The sequence below is a fragment of the Loxodonta africana genome, chromosome 1 (genome assembly GCF_030014295.1).
Source record: "Loxodonta africana isolate mLoxAfr1 chromosome 1, mLoxAfr1.hap2, whole genome shotgun sequence".
Classification (NCBI taxonomy): Eukaryota; Metazoa; Chordata; class Mammalia; order Proboscidea; family Elephantidae; genus Loxodonta; species Loxodonta africana.
In genome coordinates, this window is record NC_087342.1 from 73,615,919 (window position 1) to 73,630,348 (window position 14,430).

Below are 14,430 nucleotides of genomic sequence, written 5' to 3' on the forward strand. Positions count from 1 at the left end.
CAGGTCCACCGCCTTGGTGGAGCCAGATCAGGACTGAGGGTGAAGCGTCTCCTGAACTTCTCAGGAAACAACCTCTGCGGAGCGGGGAGCTCCGGTCAAAGGGGGATCCCGATGCCTTTACCCTGGGAAAGGTTTGGCCCTGACACTTTTCGCTTTTTTTGATATTTTAGAAAAGAAGGGACTCCATTCCAACTGTAAGTAAGTCCAGCTGTCCCAGAATGCTCTGAGTAATTTATCTCTGAAGGGAATTGTGATTATCATCTACAGAAGGTACAAGGAAAGAAGTAGAAGGAATAAAAACATGTTGAGCAAGAAAACAGAGTGCCCTCTCTGAGGCTCGAACTCAGGACCTTCAGATTATGAGACTGACGCGCTGCCCACTGCGCTAAGAGGGCACTGGGCTCCAAAAGAGTTACATGTCTCAGAATAATTGAGGGAGGAGTGTGAAAGGTGTTCTATGTTCCATCTCACCCTTTACACGAAACTAGCTTCCTTTCACATCTTCTCAGTTATTTCCCTGATTAGGCCATATTCTTGCTCAGGTATCTTTCAGTTTGATGCAGGAATGAAGTGCTCCTGCATTAGAAGTTAGAGCTAAAGGCACAGCCACAGCTCTTGAGGCACACGTGTGCCCAGGGAAACAAAGGTATTGGTGGGTGGAGACTATGGTGGTGGCACATCTTTTAAATGACAGAGGCAGCAGGGTAGATCCCATGTTCATGTTGTGTTGCTGGGTTCACAGACTTATGATGTCATTAAATGTTGCTGCCCATGGGGAGACAGGAAGAGACCACAAAGTTCTACTCTTGGGGAGAAAACAGAGGGTAATCAAAAGATGAAAGCTGAATGGGAATACTCCTGGAAAGTGGGTGAAAGGGGTTTAAAAAAAAAGAGAAAAGGTAAGCTGCTAACATTGACGGTAGAAGACCCAGGAGAATAAATAGGCTGTGATTCTAGGGTGTAAATGATAAGGGGAACGCTGAGGCTTCAGAGCATATGACAATTTTTACTTCACTTGACATCACCAAGGAATGTATTCAGTATTTGTTAAGTTTTTTTGTTTAAGGTTTTTTTCCTTTCAAATACATAGAAACCAAAGATTATTAGTGGTTACCAAGGATGGGAGAGAAGGGGAAGGGGGAAGTTTTTCTTAGGGGACACTGAGTTCATGTTAGTGGTGGTGGACTGTTTTAGAAAAGGATAGTGAAAATAGTTACACAACTCGAAGAACATAATCAACAGCACTGAATTACACATGTAGGAATTAGGACTCTGTGCATGTTGTCTTGTGTAAATTTTCACCTCTATCAAAAGAAAAGAAACAATCAACAAAAGGCCAGGGGTCACCACAGCCCCTGAAGCTAGTCCTGCCTGGAATTCCAGGACAGGGTGGATCAAGTGTCATGTCTGCATTTCCTCAAAGAGAAAGTGACACCCAGTGGGATGGACTGGTGGGTGCAGGTTCAGATGCTGGGATCACCTCCGCCGCCCATCTCTTACCTGGTGGGCATGTGGGAGCAGGAGCGAACCAGCCAGTGAGAGCAGATCCAAGTTCTGACCACCATATACCTACCCCCATGACTACCCTCAGCCTGGACCTTCAGGAGTGGAGGGCAGACCCAAGCCCCTCCTGGGCCAGGAGAATCAGGCCCTGGACCACCTGACCTGCATCTGGGGGCAGGAACTGAACACTCTCAGGCCCCTTTCTGAGGGGGTGGGGGCAGAGGAAGGTTTGTAAAAAGTCCCAGTGCCTCCAGATGGGGTAGGGGAACACCGGTAGGTCCAGGCCCTCAGGAAAGATGGTCACCTCAGGCCCACAAGGACCCAAGATGGGAGGGAAATCGAGACTCTCCCAGAAATAATAATAATAGTAATAATTTGGAGGAAAAAGCAATCAACGTAAAAGACCCAGGTAGAAAAAGGCTTTGTTTCTGGAAAATGTGATCATTGCTTGGCAGTAATGAGGGTGCCAGAGATGTCTATCATACATATTGTACACCTAATAGGCCAGGAGAGTGGTAGACAAGCCAAATGAAAACCATGTAAGGCTTTCTACAGATATGTTAGGGAAAAAATAGGAGAGATTAAAAAAAAAAAAAAAGGACAACACTAAAAGTAATGTAATCTCATGTAATTGATACATTCCTTTCCACGTCCTGAACCCTGAACCCCTGGCCCTTTATTCTCTTTTTCACAAGGTTGACTTTGTTTTTCTTCAAGATTTAGCCCAAATTAAAGGTTGATGGTTCCAACTTACCCAGCACTGCCACAGAAGAAAAGCCTTGGCGATGTGTGTCCATAGAGATGACAGCTGAGAAAACCCTATGGAGAAGTTCTACCCTGTAACACCTGGGGTTTCCGTGAGTTGGAATAGACACAACAGCAGGGGGGGTTGCTGGGGGGGGGTGGTAGCTGGGCGGAGAGTGGGTAACCAAGATTCAGCTCAAATGTGATGTCACGGAGAGCTTCCTCTGACTTCCCCTCCAGAGTGACTTGCTCTGCTTCTGTGGACTAGCGCATTTCCTTATTTCTGAGTTAACATTTCTCTTTTATTGTGACCCATCAGTTTATATTGATGGGGATCAGTTTATATTTATCTCCTTAAAAAAAAAAAAAATTTATTTTTTTTTTTTACCAGATGTTAATTCCTTGAGGGTATCTCAATGACATTTCAATCTGTAGGGTATTACATTGTGCTTCGTAAACGGATATCTAATAACTGTTTTTGAGTTATTAAAGTTAACCTTTAGAAGGTTGGGAAGGAGTTGAACATTGTTATCCACGATGGTTACCTTTTACTGACAGCCTAAATATCTGCCAGCTGCTTTACCTGCGTTATCTCATTTAATACTCACATACCTGCAAAGTAAGTATGATCCCCATTTTGCAGACAAGGTCTCAGCAGAGTGACTGAATAGTGGTTTGTCCAAATGCACGTAGCTAACAAAAGGCAGGGTTAAGATTTTAACCTGTTTCTTTCCTGAAGTCTACTCTTTTCTCTTCATGTCAAGTTACTTCTATGTGACCAATGATAGGAACATAGAGTTAAAGTTAAAACATAAAAGTGTGGTTATCCTGGGGATGAACAAACTGTGGTTTTTAAGGAATCTGCAAAAATAAGCCTGGGAACCACTGAGAGTTAGATCTTTTATTGACAAATTTGAGTGCACAAATAACGAATTTTCAGAATTAGGAATTTAAGATTATTTTTTTGCCCTGTGCTAATTTTTTTTTTTTTTTTTTACAGAGGCAGACTGAGGCAAATATTTCAGGTTGAGCTTCAGATAACCACACCACCATGCACAGGTTAGCCTCTAGCACTTCTGTTTCAGAAGTCACAATGTCCTTTTACCATGCAGTCATAAAGAGCAGAGAAGTATGGTACTGTATTACTAGTAACTGGTTGCCACCTGGAAACCCTAGTGGTGTAGTGGTTAAGTGCTATGGCTGCTAACCAAAGGGTTGGTAATTCAAATCTGCCAGGCGCTCCTTGGAAACTCTATGGGGCAGTTCTACTCTGTCCTATAGGGTCCCTATGAGTTGGAATCGGCTCCACAGCACTGGGTTTGGTTTTTTTGGTTTGGTTGCCATCAAATCCATTCCAACTCATAATGACGCTACACGGCACAGTAGAACTGCCCCCTAGCGTTTTCAAGGAGCAGCTGGTGGATTGGAAGTGCCAACTTTTTGTTTAGCAGCCAAGCTCTTAAGCCACTTGGCACCAGGGCTCCACTAAAATAGCAGAGGATGGTTTCGATCCATCGACCTCTGGGTTATGGGCCCAGCACGCTCCCGCTGCGCCACTCTGCTCCTTGGCTGTATTACTAAGAGCCAAACTTATCCAGTCCTGATTCATGTCAATATGTCAGCACATAGAATTAATGCCATTTTTCTCAACATTGGTACTGAATAAAAGCTCTAGATCAAATTAGTTCTATGATGCTTAGACCTGGAAATCTACTTATGGCCTCCTATGGGTTAATTAATGGAAGACTCAAAATTCTTTAAAAAATAAAAAAACGAACATTTTATTTCCAACGTGGAGATGGAGTAGGGCATCGCAGCCACTAATACTTGCCTGCACCACAATCAGCCACTAACAGCACCCGCCAGGCCCCGTTGCCAACAGGAAAATGATTTTCTTCACGGAGCCACCTCTATTCTGCCCTGTGCTTTAGAGGTGGTGGATCCCATTCTCAGCTGCAGAGTCTGAATTGTGATTGATCTGCTTAATCATAGTGGTTCCCTTCTTCACGGCGGTAAGGTTTAGGCAAGGGTATGTGATACAAATGTAGCTAATGACACTGGGAAGCATATAGAAGAGACTGTCCTCACTTTATAACACAGATATTTGTTTGTTTTCCTTCTTACTTGGTCTGAAATTGTGAATGTTTGAAGTACTGCAGGGGACCAGCTGGACTATGAGACTTATATGTTGAGGATGGCAGGGTGAAGAGTCAAAGAACCTGGGTCCTACCAGCCAGGTAGCTTCCCTACCCTCTGGATTTATCGTTATGTGTGATAATAAATCCACTCTGTTTAACCCAGTTGAGTGTTGTTTTAATTGTTGTAGAACTGTTGCTAAAAGTTTCCTGTTACTGGGGAGAGGTCACTGAGCTAGATTTTTCATATAAGTACATCTTACATGCATTTTGTTCTGAATCTCTCTGATTCCTGACATTGTGAAAAAACTCAAATCTAACCATGTAAATAATACGAAAAATGTGAGTTTCTTGTGCTCTTGGCTCACTAAGCTTTTTCTTTCGTGCTAGCAGACCAGGTATTCTCTTTACTTGGGAGGGCTACCTGTCAGCCCAGCTCTACTGTCCCAATCTCACTACCTCTGGGTTTACTGGACAAATGTCAGTCCCAACTCCATCCAACCCCTGGAAATTTGTACAGCCACACCTCAAAGCTATATTCATGAAATTAGGATACTTCTACTGTATATAGAGGAAACCCTCATGGCATAGTGGTTAAGAGCTACTTTGTGCTACAGCTACTAACCAAAAATTTGGCAGTTAGAATCCACCAGGTGCTCCCTGGAAACACTGTGGGGCAGTTCTACTCTGTCTTATGATGCTGATATGAGTTGGAATCAGCTTGATGGCAATGGGTTTGCTTTTTGGGACTGTATATAGAAGGAGCCCTGGTGGTGAAAAACCCAGAGGTTGGTGGTTTGAACACACCAGCTGCTCCACGGCAGAAAGATGTGGCAGTCTGCTTTCGTACAGATTTACAGCATTGGAAACCCTATGAGGGAGCTCTACCCTGTCCTATGGGGTCAACACGGGGCAGTTCTGTCCTTTCCTGCAGTGTCCGATGAGTTGGAATTAACTGGACAGCAATGGGTTTGGTTATCAGGTTTACTCTATATAGAATTTGACTGCTTTTCTGTTTAAGCATGTGAGCTGGAATAGCATGGGATCTCAGATCTGTGATAATCCATCTATCTAGACCAAAAATTAGACCCTTTTCCTGATGCCTGAGGCATTTTTCTTACTCAATTCTCCACTCACGCACATAGATGTATAATGTAAAATTAGTTATGGTAGACACTGAAGGTGCTGCCTTCAAAGAATGTAAAATCTAGGGGAGAAGACAACTAAGCAGTTGTTTACAGAATAGGGTGATAAATGCTACAATTGTGGTGTGTACCCTGGGCCCTGAGAATACAGGAGGGAAAACAGCCCAACCTGGACAAAGAATTGATAGCTCATTCAGTTGGCGAGCTTTTCAGGTTTTCCATTTGTTCACCTTGGTCCATGATAGCTAGTTTTGTTTTGTTTCCCACTCTAGGACCGATGAACCTACAATCTTCCTCCGTTATCTGCTGTTTCCCGGGCTCTCACCATGAGGCTAAGGACCTGAGGTCAGAAGAAAATTGAATTAATGAGGCTCAAAGGTAGGTCATGAATTTTTACCTTGTCTCACAGTTAAGCACTGGAGTGCTAATCAAAGCAAAAGGTCAGAGGTTTGGTTTGAACCCACCAGTAGCTCCTGGAGAAAAGACCTGGGGATTTGCTCCCCTGGAGATTACAGTGGAGAAAACCCTATGGGGCAGCTCTAATCTGTTTTATAGAGTCCTATTTTTTTTTTATGAGTTAGAATACCTCTAAGGCACACAACAACTCAGCTAGGAAGCTTGGGAGCAGACAGTGTGTGGGAGGCCAAGTGGACATCAGCCACAGCCAGAAACAGATGGTATAAAAGTGCAAAATCATGAAAGTTAATTAGCAACATTGCCAAAGGTATTCCCTTTTAAAGTCGTGGAGGAATGGATAAGGCCTCTTCCTCAAGATCAGAAGATTCCAGGTTCTACTCCTCGCTGTTTTGAGATTTTACCTTCTTGTTTTCCTGGGAGAGTGGGTGTTCTGCAGTGTTACTTATGAGACACATGGATTATTAAAAAATTCTGAAACGGCTTTTTTTAATGACGAGGCCCTCCTAGTTGCTGGGACTTTCTCTTATTATCACTCCTCAGCGAGAAGGGTCAGGAGCTGCAAGGGAGGATGGTAAGGATTTACAAGGAATGAAATAAGAATCAGGTTCTATCACCACAAACCTGGAGAGACAGGTTGGAGAAAAGCGAGGGAGGCTAGATAAGATTTACAGGAGTAAAATTTGAATCTGGTACAAATCCACAAAATAGTACCATTTTTACCAGCTCATTTTGCATGAAAATGTCTCTCGTTTTGGGAACTCTTCGCTCTATGTTTTAACGCTCTTTCCTGAGAATTAACACAGAATCCTCCGCGGATCCTGTTTCATTTCCTTCAAAGCTTAGCTGTAAAAGTTCACCCCCAAAACAGCTACAGCCACATAACGAAAAAGACAGAAGCAAAAACCAGGAGGGCAGAGAGCACCACCCATTGCCATGGAGTCCGTTCAGACTAAGTGAACCCATCGGACAGAGTAGAACTGCCCCATAGGGTTTCCCAACTGCCCCATAGGGTTTCCCAGACTGTAAACTTTAGGAAGCAGATTGCCACATCTTTCTCCCTTGGAGCGCCGGGGGATTGGAGCCCTCACTGACCGGTGTGAAAATAACCTTGAGCAAGGACAAGCAGCTGGTGAGTGGTGAGACCTTCACAGAGGAACGGGAAGGATCTGGATCGCGTTTCTATCCTAGTGACCGGTGGTGGCGGTGATGGCGGTGGTGGGTGGGTGAAGGGGATCAGTCAGGAGAAAGCAGCAGCACAAAGTTTACCAAGAGTTTCTGTGCTTGTATCCACAGAACCTCCATCCCCAGCTGCACTGACGTCCACACCACGCCCCAGCGCTCCAAGTGGAGGTGACGCCTGGGTGGTCGCTACCGGGAGCACTCCTCCTCTCCTGCGGAAAGAGCTTGGTGAGGCTCAGGGGCGCACACAGCAGAGGAGCAGGCCCAGAGTCCTGGCTCTGGGAATGGACGGGTTTTTTTCTATCCTGGTGAACAGAGCACGTGGCTGGGAGGACACGGGAGGCGGCGGACAGAATCCGGGTGACTTCAGAAAAGAGAGAAACGTGGCCCTGAGGAGCTGGAGTTGGTCCTTGGACCTGGTCTTCCTCCCAGCCCGGAGGTGTTTTAAAGAATTCAATAGGCCCTGTGGTGGTCCTGTAGGATTATGAAGCTCAAACTTTTCCTTTGAAAATTTGGAAGAGGTGGTACACTTCTGGACGGGAAAGACAAACGTGCAGTTTTTACACTCCATCACGGCCTTTCTGTTTGCCCCACCGCGGACCATCACTGTTAATGGCCGCCTTGTGTCCTGTAGGAGGCCTGGTGGTGCAGTGGTTAAGGACTCAGGATGCTAACCAGAAGGTCAGTAGTTCTAATCTACCAGCTGCTCTTGGAAACCTTATGGGGCAGTTCTTCTCTGACCTATAGTGTCACTATGAGCCAGAATCAACTCAATGGCAACAGGTTTGGTTTTCTGGTTTGGTGTGTCCTGTAGGAGCCCTGGTGACACACTGATTGAAGCTCTGAGCTGCTAATCAAAAGGTCAAGTTTATCGCCTTGGCTAAAATGCAGCCTACTGCATGGCCTGTCTCTATTCTTTTTCCTGCTTTATTTGATTCTGTGGCACCGGGGCTGCCCTCACAGGCGCAGACTGAAGTAAAGAAGAAGAAGAAAAAAAACCTTTAGCCCTTCCGCTCCCGGATTCTCATGCAATTCCCAGTTTCAACTCACTAGTTTTTCGAAAGGGAGTATGTTGATTCTCCAAAAATTTACACCAACTTCTGGTTGCAACTCCAAACCCACTATCTGTAAAAAGGGATTGTGAAAGTAGATGTTTTCTTAATGTCTCTGTTGGTTCAGCTTTCTTTTCTTCTGGAAACAGTAAGTCTATTGGCAATTTCTACAAAGAAAAATAAACTCCCCTGGAATCTTCAGCATAGGATCTTCAGATTCAGAGACAACCCCTCTGACTGCTCCACTGATCTCCCTGCCAGACAAGATGGTTAAATTCAGCCCCAGAAGACCCAAGTCCTCCTCTGTGTGCTGTGCTGCTTGATGGAATGATATTTCTCCATGTACAGAAGCAGCAGTTCCTTGAGGCTTCCCACATAACTCAACATGAGATATCTTTTGAAAGTGCCTGGCACCCATGGCCTTGGGGTTAATACTATCTTGTGATCACCCAGCAGCTGAATGCCCAGGGAGGTACTCAGTGCCTAGGTACATACAGTATGCCCCCAAATGAGGATTTGTTAAATGAATGAAGGAGTTTATCTCCACTGTCCTGCTCCATTAAGGATGTTCACCATCTCTGCCTGAACTATTATGATAATAACCTTATTCTTCTCCTGGCCTTTGCACTCAACTCTCAACTCTTTTACCTGTTTCAATCATCTGGAAATCCAATTCAGTTATAGTCCAATCTAAAATCATTTAAGAACAAACTTTTGGATACAGAGAGTATCAAACAGTTTATCATGACCCCTACAGTTCTTCATGAGAACAGCTGACTTGTCTTTCAGCTTCATTCCCAGAAATTAACCCATGCACACTCTGGACATGCACCCTCTAGACAAACGAAGCCATTGCTAATTCACTTTCATTACTTACTGTTTCATTTTTCTTAAGACCTTGTACACTCCTGCAACACCCTTCAGTAAGGTGGCTGAATGTCTCCTAATCCTTAAAATATAATTTTGGACATTGTCTTCAGTGAAGGTGGAAAGAGAAGGGGAAAGAGAGTGAGAGACAAAGGAATGTGGAAACTCTTACCTCCTTTCCTCTTCTTGTCTGGATTGACAGTCGGTGCCCAGAAAAAAGGAGAAGAAGAACGTTTTCTTTATACCTCTTCTGAATAGAACAAGGCCTAACTTCCCATTAAACCTTAGAATCAGTGTCCAAGGGGGGTGGGGTGGGGTGGGGTGGGGTGGGGCGGGGTGGGGTGGGGTGGGGTGGGGTAGGGTGGGGTGGGGCGGGGTGGGGTGGGAGAACAGAAATTTCTACAGTGCCATAATTTGAATTCAAAATGAGGATGCTAACGCAACACAGAGTAATAAGCACTATACAATCACAGAATACCACTGTAAATATTTGAATACTGCTCTTTCTTGTGTATTAATTATGACAATTGGCTTTCTATTAAACCTGTAAGAGCTCAAAAACACCTATTTTCTGACTTTGAAGCTGAGAATGAACGCCACAAAAATTTCATGAGTGGATTAATCTTGCTTCCAGCTGTGGCAAGTTATCTTGTCCATTCCAGAACACCAGAGGGCCTCGCAGCTTGCCACTTTTCCTTAGCGTAATAATTATTTCTTCTTGAATTTACTCCATGGAGGAACTTAACACAGAGGAAAGTGTTTCCCCTCTATGTCACCAATTTCTGGACAGCTAGTAGCTACAAAGAACATCATTCTAACCCTAGCCACCGAGGATAAACTGGGAGGATCTAGACTATGAACCTTTTAATAAATCTTTACTGTAGGAGAGAAACAATAATTTAATATACATTGCCATACGGGATTTTATAAACACAATGGATAGAGAGGCAGGGAGGGCATTGATTTAGCTTATGAGGTCAGGGAAGGGCCCTCTGAGGAAACGATATTTGAGTTGTAGCCTGAGAGAAGAGAGAGTCAACTGTGTAAGTCCGGATCAAGAGTAGAAGAGATTAGAGGCTGACATCTGGGGCCAGGGTCTCTGTTGGCAGGCAGACGAGGAGTCGGTGGAAGAGCCCAGTTCCACAGCACACCCAAATATAAGAATTTTCTTTTTCTCAATCTTCGAAACTGTATATCCCAGGCCTAACCAGTCCTGCATTCCTGAGGGTCCATCCCATTTCCGTAGGGCCTTTGTTGGTAGAACCTCATCATGGATCCTTGGTATCTCTGAGGCTTAAGCTGAAGTTGAAGAGGGGTGAAAAGCAGAAATACCTCACTAAGGGCTGGCCACTTAGCTCAGTCTGTTAGACATGGTGCTAATAACACCAAGATTGTGGGTTTAATCCCTGTAGGGAACACTTTCTCTTTGGAGCCAAAGTTGCGGAATCGGGCAAGTCTCTCTTTGGATCCCTGATAGCACAGCAGATGACAGCCCAGCAGCTAACCAAAAGTTCTGCAGTTCCAGTCCACCAGCCACTCCTTATAAACTCTGTGGAGCAGTTCTACTCTGTCTTGTAGGCTTCTACTCTGCCCTACAGGATCACTATCAGAATCAGCTTGATGGCAGTGGGTTATGGATTTTTTTTTATTTTGGTAGTGGTGCAAAGTTAAGTACTGGGCTGTTAACCAAAACCGTGGCAGTTTTAACTCAGTACAAAAAAGAGGTTGCGATCTTCTCCCATAAACATTATAGAATAGGAAACCCTCTGGGGGCAGCTCTACTCTGTCATATAGAGTTGCTAGGAGTCAGAATCAACTCCCTGGAAAACAAAACCAACATGTAGGATTTTGCTCTGGACTTTCATTACTGTAAGAAGACACAGACTTCAATGGTGAGATCTGAGCCGATGTTTACAGCCACAGTTAACTGCCTACTGTTCCCACTCTGCCTGCCAGAATTTTCTATACCAATTTCATTTTGTGTTAGAACCTTACTTTCCCTGACTCTTTGGTTTTCTAAAATCCTTTTTCAAGTGCTGCCCTGTGCATTCTCTCCTACATATGGCCCCTTTAGCTGCCAGGCTTTGGTCTTCTTATTTGCCATCCTAAATCTCTGCATAAATCTCAGTCTGAATTAGCAGGGATCCCTTCTCATCACCGCTGAAGTTATCTTTTCTCTGTCCAGAGAATAGAGGTGATGTTCAGGCTCCCCCCTTCTGAGATGTACCATTCATCCTCCATGCAAAATGCCCAGCATAGCCTGGTGACTTTCTCCCTCTCTGAGGATCCCAGTCTCCTCAAGATTCCTTCCTTGCTGCTGCTTCTTGGTTTCCTCCACCTTTTTACAGTTCTTGACTTGGAGCGTTGGTCAAGTCATTGTCAGCCGCATTCTATTTATGCCCACAAGAAAAGAAAAAACAAAAAGACCTAATTCCAACTGTTACCAAGATTTGAACCTGCTGTCACAGGTGAGAAGCTTTGTGGTTGTCATCTAGAGAGCAGAGATCTCTACTACATGTAAGGGAAAGGAAGGTGGAAAGAGGAGAGAAGCCCTGAGTGTCAGTTACCTACTGCTGCTATAACAGAAGTACAACAAGTAGATGGCTTTAACAAACAAAAATTTATTTTCTCACAATTTATGAGGCCCGAAGTCTGAATTCAGAGCGCCGGCCCTAGGGTAAGTCTTTCTTTCTCTGTTAGCTCAGAAGGAAGGTCCTTGTCCCTTCTGAGCTTCTGCTACTGGGCAATCTTCATGTGGCTTGACACCTCTCTTCCCCTATCTCTGCTTTTTTTGCTTGCTTGTTTAATCTCTTTTATATCTTAAAAGAGATTTCTTTTATATCTCAAAAGAGATTGATTTAAGACACACTTTATACAACCCAATAGGACAGGGTAGAACTGCCCCATAGTGTTTCCAAGTAGTGGCTGGTGGCTTTGAACTGCCCACTTTATAGTCAGCAGCCATAGCTCACTGTAGCTCTTAACCATTGCAACACCAGAGCTCCAATTCAGTCTTACTAACAAAGACAACCCATTTAGAGGTGGGATTATAACCACAGGCACAGACGTTAGGATTATAACACATATTTTGAGGGAACACACTTCAGTTAATAGCAGCTGTCCTACATGCCCATATGTCTCTCTGGCAAAGTGCCTGCACTACCATTACACCTAAATGCTTCCTGCAAGTCCATTTTAAAATTCAAAGCCCTAAGTGCCACAGCCTTACTTCACTCTCCAGTCCATCCAGGCCTACCAGGAACTTCCAAGCCTCAAAGACTTTTTCAGCACTGTGTGCTCAGAGGATTTACATCATTTTCTTCAGGTCACATAACTGTAAGGAGCAAACCCAGAAATGGAAAGCTGATTTTTTTTTTTTTTAATTTAAAAAGCTTGGATCCAGCAATTGTACTCCTAGGTATATACATACATGAGTTGAAAAATTACATCCACAGAAACCCTGCCCATGGATGTTTACAGGAAAGTTATTCATAAATTCCAAAAAATTGGAAGTAACTAAGATGCCCTTCAACAGGTGAGTTCATAATAAACTGTGATGCATTCATACAATGGAATATTATTCAGTGACACAAACAAATGAGCTATCAAGGCATGAAAAATCTCATGAAGGAGACTTAAATGCATATGAGAAAGTGAATTAAGCCAGTTTAAAAAAACCTACTTGTATGCTTCTAACTATATGACATTCTGGAAAAGTAAAACTCTGGAGACATTTAAAAAAAAAAAAAAAAAGCCTGTGGTTGACAGAGGTTCGGGGGAGGGAGGGCATGATGAAAATGTAGAGCCCAGGGGATTTTTAGGGCAGTAAAACTGTTCTGTATAATACTGTAATAGTGGACACATGACATTATGCCTTTGTCAAAAACACATAGAATTGCACAACACAGAGAGAACCCTAATGTACAGCATGGGCTTTAGTTGATAGTAATGTATCAATATTGGTACATCAAACATAACAAATTCACCACACTAATTCAAAATGTAAATAGTAGGAGAAACTGAGGGTAGAGAAGGAGTATAAGGAAAGCCCCTGTAAGTTTCCGGTTATTTTTCTGTAAAATTAAAACTTCTCTGAAAATAAGATCTATCAAATTTTAAAAGACAAACAAATGTGTGCTCTTCCTTTAACCCAGTACACAGTCTCAGTGTCTGTTTTTCTGCACATCAGCTCATTCATGCATTCATTCATTTAACGAGTACTTACAAAATTGTAGATTTAATCTTCCATTCACCAGACATGAATTCAGAGTCTGTTCTGTGTCGGCCACCCTGTACAACACTGTTAAAAAAAAAAACCCACCACAACACTGTTAAGTACTCTTAACTCCTTCTTCTCCCTCAAATCTCTTCATCCAATGTCTTGACAAATATTTTCTGTGCAACCTCTCTAGAATCTTGCTCTTTCTTCTCATTCCTCTATCGTTTCATTCATTCTACAATGTGTGGAGGAGGCATTCTGGCACAGGCAGTGCAGTGGGTGCTGGAGATGCAGAAAGACCAACGACGCTAACCTCAAGAGCTGACCGGACAACAGAGGATAAACCTCAATCCATAAATACTTTTAGAAATTCTTTCCTTTTCACCCGATTTCAGTTTCACTATTTCTAACCTCGTTAACACTTTTCCTGAAATGTTCTCGTGAATTCTTCAAAATTCTTAAGCCTCCGCAATATTCTCCCAACATAACTCCAAGTGTCCAGGCTTTTCAATCACTGCTTCCCTCCATGAGTATTTTACACACACACATAGACACAAAGAAACAAGTGGGTGTTCTTAGCCCTGTGTTCCCTCCTCATCTCCATTTCTCAAGGTCCACTCTTGATTCCTTCAGTCTAATAAGATCTTGCCTCATGACTCCCATGGCTCCTTTGTGTAATACTGTGGAGATTTTTGCTGTTCTCTCATATGATGGGGATATATGAGTTCTATATGACACACCTTAATGGAGATTCAACCCAAATCTCTCAGAAGTTAGAAAAAGAGAACTCACAAATCGACAAGTTTCCGAATTATGGCGGTTACTACGCTAGCCTAACAAGTTTAAGGGTTTGGTTCTAAACCGAGCAGAAATACGTGGCGCAGTTTGCCTTCCAGAATTGGGAAGAAGCAGCCCCACTGCCTCCTCCTGGGTGGCGACAACCACGTCTTTCAAAGAGTCAGATGGTCATTCTAGGAGAGCTATGCCACGCCGCAGACCTTTCTGGGTAGGTCCTCTCTAGTTGAGACGTCCTCTCTTCTTGAAAATCAGAAACGTAAAATGTTGGCGGAGCCTGAGCTTTGCAACTGCGACCTCTTCCGGGTTTACCTTTTCTTCTCCCTGGCGGCACAGCAGACTAAGCAGTCACCGAGCTCTTGCCCCAGGCCATC

At 43.8% G+C, this 14,430-nt stretch overlaps 2 non-coding genes across 2 annotated transcripts; both read right to left on the reverse strand.

Annotated features, from left to right (window-relative positions):
* Positions 1-322: 322 nt before the first annotated feature.
* Positions 323-395, reverse strand: TRNAM-CAU (transfer RNA methionine (anticodon CAU)). Its single transcript has one exon. It is a non-coding gene; the product is annotated as a tRNA-Met (tRNA).
* Positions 396-3,738: 3,343 nt separating this feature from the next.
* On the reverse strand, positions 3,739-3,810 carry TRNAM-CAU (transfer RNA methionine (anticodon CAU)). The gene has a single exon. It is a non-coding gene; the product is annotated as a tRNA-Met (tRNA).
* Positions 3,811-14,430: the final 10,620 nt, after the last annotated feature.